The sequence below is a fragment of the Panthera uncia genome, chromosome X, assembly GCF_023721935.1.
Source record: "Panthera uncia isolate 11264 chromosome X, Puncia_PCG_1.0, whole genome shotgun sequence".
NCBI lineage: Eukaryota > Metazoa > Chordata > Mammalia > Carnivora > Felidae > Panthera > Panthera uncia.
This window is the reverse complement of record NC_064817.1, coordinates 13,993,107-14,001,295: the sequence shown is the minus strand read 5'-3', so window position 1 is coordinate 14,001,295 and position 8,189 is coordinate 13,993,107. Positions and strand designations below refer to the sequence as shown.

General features: G+C 47.6%; 1 non-coding gene across 1 annotated transcript; it reads left to right on the top strand.

Moving 5' to 3' along the window:
- Positions 1 to 1,684: 1,684 nt before the first annotated feature.
- On the top strand, positions 1,685 to 1,757 carry TRNAV-UAC (transfer RNA valine (anticodon UAC)). The gene has a single exon. It is a non-coding gene; the product is annotated as a tRNA-Val (tRNA).
- The last annotated feature ends 6,432 nt before the right edge of the window (positions 1,758 to 8,189 follow it).

Genomic DNA, 8,189 nt, shown 5'->3' with positions numbered 1-8,189 from the left:
GGGATCCGCAAAAAGGCATCCTGCACTGGGCCCCATGAGGAATATCACAGGGAGCTAACTAGGACACGGGAAACCTGGCACGGGAGAACCCAAGCACTAGCTGCAGGCCTCCCTCTATTCCTGGGAAAAAACTTCCGTGGCCGTAACTGCCTCCTGCCTCCGTTTTCCCACGGGGAAAGCAGCCATAACAGTGAGACTCAGAGGGGGAGTGGGGGCGTCTAACCCAACCCATGCATCTCACAAAGGAGGACACTGAGGCTTGGGAGGTGGCCCGAGGGTACACTGCTAATGAGTAACCAAGGTAGGACCAGAATCCAGATTATGCCCCTCTCCCCGGACTAGCGCGCCTTCCACCCACCTGTTTCTTCCAGGGGTCTTCCCAGGAAGACAGCAATTGGCTGAAGGGGTTGCTTTCAAACAATCAGTACCATTTCTCCATCATTCTGCCAGCTGCAGGGAAAGACACGGGTGGGGGGATGGGGGGAGACAGCCGCAGCCTTCAGCCATGCTTCAGCCAACACAGCACTTAAAGATCCCCCCCCCCCCCCCCCCAATGGTTTTAAGTAGGTTTTCAAGTCCCAGGATGGTGAGCAATCCTAGGACGGTGAGGAAGATCCTTCCAAAAGCACTGGGGAGGGAAATGGCACTGACGATGAAAACCAAGAAGCGAGACCATACAGGAGCCCTTCGTAATAGCAGCGTTTGGTTACAGCACCTTCTCAGGCGCGCAGTCCTGGAAGCACAAGGACAAGTTCATGGGCCACGACCTGTGCAGTCGCAGGGACCTGCGCTGGGTTCAATGCTCTGCTGTCACCGTTTGGGAATTCTTAGTAACTCATGAACAGGACACCTGGCATGTTCATTTTGCACTGGGCCCCTCAAATCTTGTAGCTGGTCCTGCTTCATCACCCTCAGCCTTAAAGGGGTGTCCCATCTACACCGCCCCTCCCACCCCCACCCCAGCCCAGCCAAATAGGAGCAAACAAAAGTCCTGCGCCTCTCGGCCCACGTGGGCGCGGAGGGTGGGGGGGTGTCCGGGGTTCGGGAGACGAGAAATCCTGTGACAATGTCAGAGGAGCAGTAGGAGCCTACATCCTCGGGGAAGAGGCCCACTAACCAGGGGTCTCTTCCAGCCCTGGCAACATACACGCCGCTATGACAATGACCCCCAGCCCACCCCCCAAACCGCGTGCTGCCGGAAGCTTTGGTTCCAAGTGATGCTCCCGTCCGCCCTGCTCCGGACTCAAGGTCCCCAGTGCTGCCGGAAGCGACTCAGCGCGCCCAGGGGGAAACGGGGAGAGCACGCGTCCCTCCTGAGCTGAGGGAAGCTGCCAGAAGCTGCCGGGCCCGCAGCCTGGTCCGCTTCCGCCCGCTGGGCGGTCCCGCCGACGTCGCAGCTGAGAGAAAGTTTGGGACGGGTGATTAGCGGGGCGGCTCTCAGGAGAGTAATCCCAGCCCTGGTCTCGCCCTGGTCACAGAGGCGACGAATGTGGCGGGCAGGCTGCCCGAAATGCCCAAACGCCGCAACCGGAGCGCGGGACTCGGCCGCGAACACCTCATCTTACAAGCGGGGCGGAGCCACGGCGGGGGGTGGAGCTACCGAGGAGGGGAGGGGTTTCAGCAGAGGCGTGGTTTCTGATGTGAGACTATGAATAAGCTAATGATGCCACCGGTCTACCGCGAAGGTTCCATAGTGTAGTGGTTATCACGTCTGCTTTACACGCAGAAGGTCCTGGGTTCGAGCCCCAGTGGAACCATGGGTGGAAGCGTTCCTTTTTTTTTTTTCCTCTTCGACTTTTAATATCCTTTGAGTGCCCAGGTGAAAAAGCGAAAAGCAAGACAAAGTTCTTTTCTTTCCCTTTAAAAATAATAATTATTTTAATTTTCCATAGGGGACATTAATTTTTTTTTCTTAATTTTTTTATTTTTGGGGAACAAGGAGGCATGCTTTATCGCAGAAGCATAATGACAAATACCCTCTCCTCCCATCCCCGCCTTCCTGAGAAACCTCAGAGGTGGGAGCCCGGCCGTGGCGTAGTCGACGGGACGTCCCCGCCTCTCCGGGGCCGAGGCAGCCTCGGAAAATCCGGAGCCCCTGGGAAGCAAGATCACCTGGCGAAGCCCTTTTCCTGCAAAGCCAGGACAGACCTGCCCCACAAAGCCTCCAACTGAAATATGGCAATGCAAAAGCGCTTAGGCTGCAGTTGAATTATTACAGGTTTATGATTATTATTATTATTAAAGGATTAATGTTTCATTAAACTCTGAAATGCAGAGCAGGGGGAAAAAAGTCCTTTTCTTTTTAATTCGGCAGTAGGGTTTGTGGAATGTGACCTTCGTCTGTGCAATGACGAATCCATACACAGTATAGAATAAATGTCAGGCTTCTGGACCCCCAATAAATGCTGAGTAAATGACAACGTTTCTCTAGCTCCTGTTTGTTCCTCTTTAGAGTCCATGACAGTTTCGTTTGGGGGTGGGGGTCATTGTTATCCTTTTGTATTGGCCTTTTTCATCTTTGACAAGAGGAATGAAGGAAAGGTATCTGGGACCCTGGGGGCTGCGGTGGAATAGTGGCGGCCAAAAACGAAAAAGGGAAGGGGAAACCCAATGTTTTTCCCTGCATTTTTCCACATTGTTTTGCTCATACACTGTGTAAATTTGCGTCCTTTTCTGAGTCAAGAGTATAACACATGATTGTCCCTGTTATCACCATCGCTTCATGAACTTAATTTTTTTTATCATTATAACCATTTTTAAGTGTACAGTTCAGTAATGCTAAGTATATTCACATTGTTGTGAAAAAGATCTCCAGGACTTTTTTATCTTGCAAAACTGAAACTCTGTACTCGTTAAACAACTCCCATTTTTACCCATCGACTTTATTATTAATGGCTGTGTAATAATGAATTATGTCTAGCACTGCTTTAAGTATATACATAATCGTCCCATTTGAACCTCTAACTCTATGAAGTAGGCATTGTTATCATCATCTTATAGATGAGAAAGTTGAGGCATAGAGACCTCAAGTGACTTGCCTAAGGTCACATAACAAGTGGTTGAGCTGACATTTGCACTCAGTCTGGCACGGGAGTCTGTGCTCTTAACTCCACACTCAGCACTGAACCCCCTAATCCTGGCCATGTAGATCGGTTCCTATTTTTTGTTATGATAAATAACACAGCAAGGTACCTCTTTGTGTGTAACTGTGTCCCCCCTCTCAAACTGAGTCTTTTCCCGAGTGAGTGGGTCTGAACGGGAGGCCAAGTTGCTTTCTAAAAAGGGAATCCATGTCCCTTTTATAGAATTTGACAATGTCAATGCTTGGTTAGCAGGAAATTGCTCAAGGTCACCTGCTAGAAGATGATGGCAAAGAAAGGATTAAGACCTGGGTCTTCTGATTGTAGTTTCTATTGCCCTCCCCTGCTTCCCTTAAATTTAAAGGTAGCATAAAATACCAGTATCTTCCTTTGCTACACAGCAACGTCAGTTGACATTAGCTTCTTCTCTGAGACTTCCTTGTTGAGGCAGGTAACTGTGTGGGTTAACTTAGTAGGGCTCAGCCAAATCCCTAAGAACTAAATGGAATAAGATGCTTAATGAGGCCAGTGCTCAAGTTAAGCTCCTGCTTCTGAGGAAACCCTCCACTTGGATAAGGTAGAGCTACAGCCAAGGACAAGGGGAGAATGCCACGCAAGATAGAAGGTTTCTTGTTCTTACTTCTCTTTGGCTATGAAGGTATGTGCTGCCCAACCATTAGCATTTATCGAATACTTAAGTACAATTGAATGAATAATTTAGCTGGTTAATAGCAATGCAACCTGAATAATTAAAACATCATTAATTAACAAGGCATGTTAATTAACCAAGATGCATTGTTAATGAATAACGGTTGTCTTTATGTGGAAGTGATTCTCTTAGTCTCTCACCACTGGCTTTCTGGTTCTCCGAGGAGCCTCCTAAAGTTCAAGGGATGCTCTAAATGGGACAAAAAGAAGGAAGGGTCTCAGAAATCATAGAAAAGAGCTATAAATTGCCACGATTGATAAGGAAGTGTGGTGTGTCCTTGAAAATTTTAAGGAGTCAAAATTAGAGTGATTGTAGAATTTAATCTTCCAAAGTAGGACGCCATCGAGAGTGGAAGACGATGCTATTAATAATTCTGCTGGGACAACAGGTGTAAACCAGGGCTGTCCCGGGCAAATCAGGACGTGAGGTCACTCTCGTTTAAACATGGATTAACATAACACGCCAAGTCCCACTGGACTCTAATAGAAAACATAATCCAACTGAGAGTCAGGAATCTCCAAAGACTCTGTAACACTCAGTCATTTTAAAATGTCTAAATATGGCCCTGGCAGGAGTAATATGCCTAAATAAGAAGAAATTAAAAGCAACTCTCTAAAACATCATCCAATTCGACGATGAAATTCTCTCTCAGTCTGAAAATAACACTCTTCCATGCCTCTCTCAGGTCTCAAGGACCTATTAGCTGAGAATTCCTTTTTAGGTTCATTCTGGACATTAGCAATTGGCAGGATGGCTTCTTTGGGTCATTGTGTATTTGTGTGTGTCACAGGAAGTAAGTAAGGAGGGCAGGAAGGAGGAGGCCTCTCCACTCTGCAAATGACCGGATACACAGTCATGAGGCAATTCACGCAAGTAGAGTCAGGATCCCTGGTTTAAATCGCGCTCCTCGCTGCCCTCTCATTAGATGTTATTGCTAGAGTAGTCCTTTCATATCTCCCATTCTCATGACTTTTTTAGTCACCTTTCTCAGTATTTGGAAAGATCTGTATGAATATAATCCCAAGGTCATTTTACAAACCCGAATATATTTCTTTTCTTTTTTTTTTTTAATTTTTTTTAATGTTTATTTATTTTTGAGACAGAGAGAGACAGAGCATGAGCGGGGGAGGGGCAGAGAGAGAGGGAGACACAGAATCCGAAGCGGGCTCCAGGCTCTGAGCGGTCAGCCCAGAGCCCGACGCGGGGCTCGAACTCACGGATGGTGAGATCATGACCCGAGCTGAAGTCGGACGCTTAACCGACTGAACCACCCAGGCGCCCCACCCAAATATATTTCTAAGTAAGGATCGTGTAGACCAATTGTCTGGGGTTTTTTTCCTCTTTGCAATGAAGAGTCAGTCAGCAACTTGTCCCAGTAACTCTCAACACTTGAAGGTGCTTCGGGCGGTTTGTTGCTTTTCCTTTAGTCCTTGCCCTTTCCTCAGCAAGAAAAATCTAAACAGAGCCTTGCAAGGCCTAGGTTCCAATACCTCTGGTTGTCTGAGGGCCGTAGGCCTCCCCCTCAGATTTCTGTGTGATAGGCATTGAGATTCATCCATCCATCCATCCATCCATCCATCCATTCTCTCTTTTGTCAGCTCCTTAAAGAACCCATCCCTGAGTTCCTGTTATAGGCCAAACATCGTGTAAGGACGCAGGGCAGATCTTTGTTACTTTCCCAGTGCTGAGCCTAACGACTGTGCTCTGTGACCCCCACGTGAGAAGAAGCCCTATAAAAGTTTCCCAGCCCATTTTTATATTAGACCGGCCCTTTCGGGAGATATCTGTACTAAAACACACACTGTCCCGAGGCACAGAGCACAACATTAGTTCCTGTCCTAGAGCTTACCAATCTGTGTGCGTGGCTGAGGAGCTCCAGGAATTTCCACGAAGAGCAGAAAATACCATCTGTCTAGGCAGAATGGCATGTGGTCCACTGGGTGGCCTGGTGACCATTTTATGGTCAGTGTGGCTTGGCGACCTGTGTGTGCTCTAGCCCGAACTAGAGGGGTTCTCGAGAGACAGAGAAAAACTACAGGATGCGGTTGCTGTATTTAATCAGCTCACCATCCAGATAGAGAATCGAGGCCAACGCAGACGGGAAAGATGTTTTCTATTGCACAACTGGGAACCTGAAGACAAAGGTTCTTTGTCTAATTTATTCTTCACTGTTTCTGTTCCACGGTGGCAGTGGCTCCTTATTACAGTGAAATAAGATAAATAGATTGACTCCACTTAGGCGTCTGACGAAGGTTCATTTGGGAATGCACAAATGATCACAGCCCAAAACTCCGTGCATCTTATAACTGAGGCAGGCTTCTATTTATCTTCCGTTGGACATTTTGGATTCAGTGCAAATGATGGTTTTTAAAAATGCACCTTAGGGGCGCCTGGGTGGCTCGGTCGGTTAAGCGTCCGACTTCAGCTCAGGTCATGATCTCACTGTCCGTGAGTTCGAGCCCCACGTCCGGCTCTGTGCTGACTGCTCAGAGCCTGGAGCCTGTTTCAGATTCTGTGTCTCCCTCTCTCTCTGCCCCTCCCCCGTTCATGCTCTGTCTCTCTCTGTCTCAAAAATAAATAAACGTTAAAAAAAAATTTTTTTTTTAAAAATCCATCTTATTACAATATATAGGTCTATTACTTGGTCATGTTCATTATATATATAAAAAAATCAAGCCTCATCTTACAGGTGTGTCAACCATAAGGGACGTAGGGTTTTTTTTAAGTAGCTTTATTGAGATGTAATTCTTTTTTTTTTTTTTTAATGTTTATTTATTTTTGAGAGAGAGAGAACGCAGGGGAAGGACAGAGAGAGAGAGGGAGACACAGAATCCGAAGCAGGCTCCAGGCTCCGAGCTGTCAGCACAGAGCTCGACACGGGGCTCGAACCTGCGAACTGTGAGGTCACGACCTGAGCCGAAGTCGGACGCTTAACCGACTGAGCCGCCCAGGCACCCGGAGAGATGTAATTTCTATACCATTAAATTCACCCATTTAAAGTGTGCGATTCAATGGGTTTTAGTATATTCCTGGATGTGTGGAGCACACAATCCAATTTTAGAACATTTTGTCACCCCCCCAAAAGAAACCAGTAGACATTAAGCCCATCTCCCCCTCTCCCCAGCCCCTGGCAACCACCGATCTACTTTCCATCTCTGAGGATTTGCCTATTCCGGACATTAGGTTTAAATGGAATCATACAACATATGGTCTTTTATCTTTCACTTCGAAAATGTTTTTGAGATTCATCTGTGTTGAAGCATGTACCCATGAATATGCCTGTAGCCAAAAATAGCAACATTTTCACACCAGAACAGTTTCCTTCTTTCTCCTTCTTTGAGAGGGACATTACCGCAGCCTGCTGTTTTCTTCCCGTGTCTTACCCTTATTTCTAAAGTAGATGGGAAGCTAGTTACTGACACTTTTTGTCATTCATAATCTTATGCTTTTCTCCTCAGCTTCATCTGTTTCCATGGGAAGGAAGGCTCTGTATTTAGTGACATCCATCAAAAGGACTAAAAGAGTCTTTCCTGCGCGTGTCTAATGCCCACTTTTCCTCTTGAGCTTGCAAGGTACACTTTGAGAAACAGCAAAGCCTCGAATTTTCTTGCTGTGGTGACGGGTTTCCCCACGGAGTGGCCCTTTGGGCAAAAGGGCGGCATGAGCCCCTGTTGCACACACCTAAGGTCGGTGCGTGGGGGACATCTCAGGCGCTCTAGTGGAAACCCGTACCATGGGGAGGAATCTCGAGAACAATCCACGTAGGGAGAAAAACACACAACCACATAATCAAAATCTTTTCCTCTTTCTCCTTTAAAGGCTGACCCGTTTTCTGTCGCTCATTCCAACAATGCTATTTTCTGGTATTATAAAATGTTGCAGCCAAACAGGCTTTTGCTTTGGTTTGCCAGCGTTTCGGTGATCAAATCATATTGGGGGCCACACAGCCGTGTTGCTGCTCCCTTGGGGGCAGCTTTTCCTGTCAAGCGCTTGTTGTCCTTTCTCTGCTCATTTCCGTAAGGATCCGGTGCCTCAGATCCCCAGCCTGTCTATAGACAAACACTTTCCGCTTTCCAGGGGGTGGAGGCTGGGAGGGAAAACACATCAGAAATCTGCCCAACGTCTGACCGAACACAGGAAGTGGCTCTGAAACCAGGTCTGCCTCTTAGGACTCTTCGTCTCCACAGGCAGACGGTGGCAGTACGTCCCCCTCCCTTCTTTTTGGCCTTCTCTCTTTCTGCAGAATGCAGAACCCAGAAGGCTCTTATCTGAACCCTGGGTTTGCTCAGTTGCGGCTGCATAAACCCACCTCAGTGACAGACGCAGCCTCTGGGCCAAATTGATCTGGTTATCAAGGCCACACTGTCAGTGACCCACAGGCTTTGTCTTTGACCCCCACC